The following is a 2,619-nucleotide window of genomic DNA, read 5'->3' on the forward strand; positions in this document are numbered from 1 at the left end:
GTGTGTATATATGTGTGTGTGTGTGTGTGAGTGTGTTTGTGTGTGTATATATATGCACACACACACATATACATATATATGTATATATACATATATATGTTTATACACATATATAATATATATAATTATATATAATATATATACATATATATGTAATATATATACGCATATATATAACCAGCTCCCCATCTCATATATCTCGCCGTGAGCAAATCCATATCCATTCTTCTTGCCTACACCGTTTTCCTTTCAGCTCCTAGTCTCCCCCAGCCTCCTTTTTATTCGAAAGGGTTCATCTCATCGACTCATCTTCTTACAGGAACTAAGACAAAGCATCAGTTAAAGATCTTATTTATAAATCCAAAGTTCCTTTATTGTGGAAAATACCTATGGCGAATTCCTTTCTGTCGCGGACACTTTAATGTACAGTGCACGATTACTGTTCCAGAGTGATCATGCGTCAGGCACTATAGTCATGTGGGTCATTCGAGTTTCCAGAAATCAATTTTCAAGAAGAGGAAGTGGACCTTGCGTGATTTACAGCCTGTGATTCCCCACGTCGTTGCAGGTAACACTACCTAGAAAACCTGCTTGTTAGAACCACACATACTCACACTATGTATGCATAGATACTTGAGTGAGCGAATAAACACGCACGCGCACAATTGGACAAACATACACACATACACGCATTCAGACATAGGTATATACGCACACACACATATATATATACGTGTGTGTGTGTGTGTGTGTGTGTTTATACAAATGCATATATATATATATATATATATATATATATATATATATATATATATATATATTTATATATATGCATATATATACATATATGTATGTATGTATATGTATATATGTATATATATATATATATATATATATATATGTGTGTGTGTGTGTGTGTGTGTGTGTCCATACACATACATACATACATACATACATACACACATACATACATACATACATACATACATACATACATACATACATACATACATACATACATACATACATACATACATGTATGTATGTATGTATATGCATATGTGTGTGGGTGCGTTGTGTATTTGTGTGTGTGTGTGTGTGTGTGTGTGTGTGTGTGTGTGTGTGTGTGTGTACATACGTAAGACCAGTTGCATTGATATGTATATGTATATATCCTGAACCTTCCACATCTTCCCTTAGGAATCTTGGAAATCTTATTGCTCTTATTTCTACCATAGACAAAGGGTTTGAAACCTTACTGAAGACCCAGTTGCCAAAGCATTTAGTAGTTCCACCACAATCGTTCTATACAGTAATATTGATTTGGTAAAATGTGACTGACCCTTAAACTTAATTCTATCCTAAGTAGCTTTTGGAAGTATTATATGTTTTTTCTTAATACAAGTATATTGTGTGATTTTGGCAAAGTCTGACACAAAATTCCGTAATTATGGATATTTTTTCTCAGATGTTTCCATTATTTGGCGATATGCCTTTCTTTCACAAGTACCCTACAGGGATCTATTCTTTCCCCTACCCTTTTCGTCCTTTTCATCAGTCACCTTCCCCATTCTCTTTCGCTCTAAGGCTGATGGTGTTATCCACAAATTTGCACTCCTTTTCTCTTCATCTTCCCTTTGGAACTCGTTCTGTCCCGTTTTGCCACGCATGAAACCTCACTTTCTGTAGACATGAGAGTTGTCACAAAATTCAAAGTTTCCAAGACATTTCCTTCCCAGTTTGCCGCCTAATTTTCTCACAGATTTAAGAGGAATCAATGAGCATATTTTAATACGGCTTCTGATGTCTCAGGAAATAATTTAGTAATTCTTGGTAACATCAACTGTTGCAGAAAGCAGTCTTTTTCCAGTTATTCTGACAGGCCTGCAACTTCTCAGTTCCAGTGAAGGACCTGCCATAGACTGAGTCAATGTTTCGTAAACTTTATGCATCCTGAACATATTGTTTTCTTTAAAATACCTGTGGCACATTCATTATTCACAACTTTATTCCCTCTTATAGAGCCTCACTGAAGATACATATACACTAGTCTGTAAATGTATCCCTTTCTTGGGTGATCTCTAACTGCGAGAAAAAAAGTTCATCGAATCTAAATTTTCCATATTTCTTTTTCTCAATTTGGCCTTTTGTTTTTGACGATTTGAGCTGGCGAGGAGATCCAGGGTCCATAGTCGTGACGATTCGGAAAATGCCTCGGGTGTTGAATGATCCAGCTCGGGAAGGAAAAAATAACCATTGGATATGTGGTATGCATAAATAATCCTCTTTTGAAGACTTTTATTATGTCTATTTATACAGACTTATAGGGTAGTCGAAAATCATATCTCCCTTTTTTATCTCTTATTTTTTTGAGGATTGCATTTTTTTTTTTTTTTCAGAAACAAATGTTTGCTGCAGAGTATTACTTCTCTGTTGGCAAACCTGGGCCGATAATTATTACCAGGATTTTTGCATCGTTGCGCGTGGTATTTTTGGTTCCAAGCAGGAAGTGGTGGAAACAGCCATAACGCTTTCCCTAGTTACCATTTCTCCTTTTTCCTATTATATATTTACACTCCATTTATATATATGTATGTGTGTTGGTGATCATATACGTAA

Source organism: Penaeus chinensis, chromosome 2, assembly GCF_019202785.1.
Source record: "Penaeus chinensis breed Huanghai No. 1 chromosome 2, ASM1920278v2, whole genome shotgun sequence".
Lineage (NCBI taxonomy): Eukaryota > Metazoa > Arthropoda > Malacostraca > Decapoda > Penaeidae > Penaeus > Penaeus chinensis.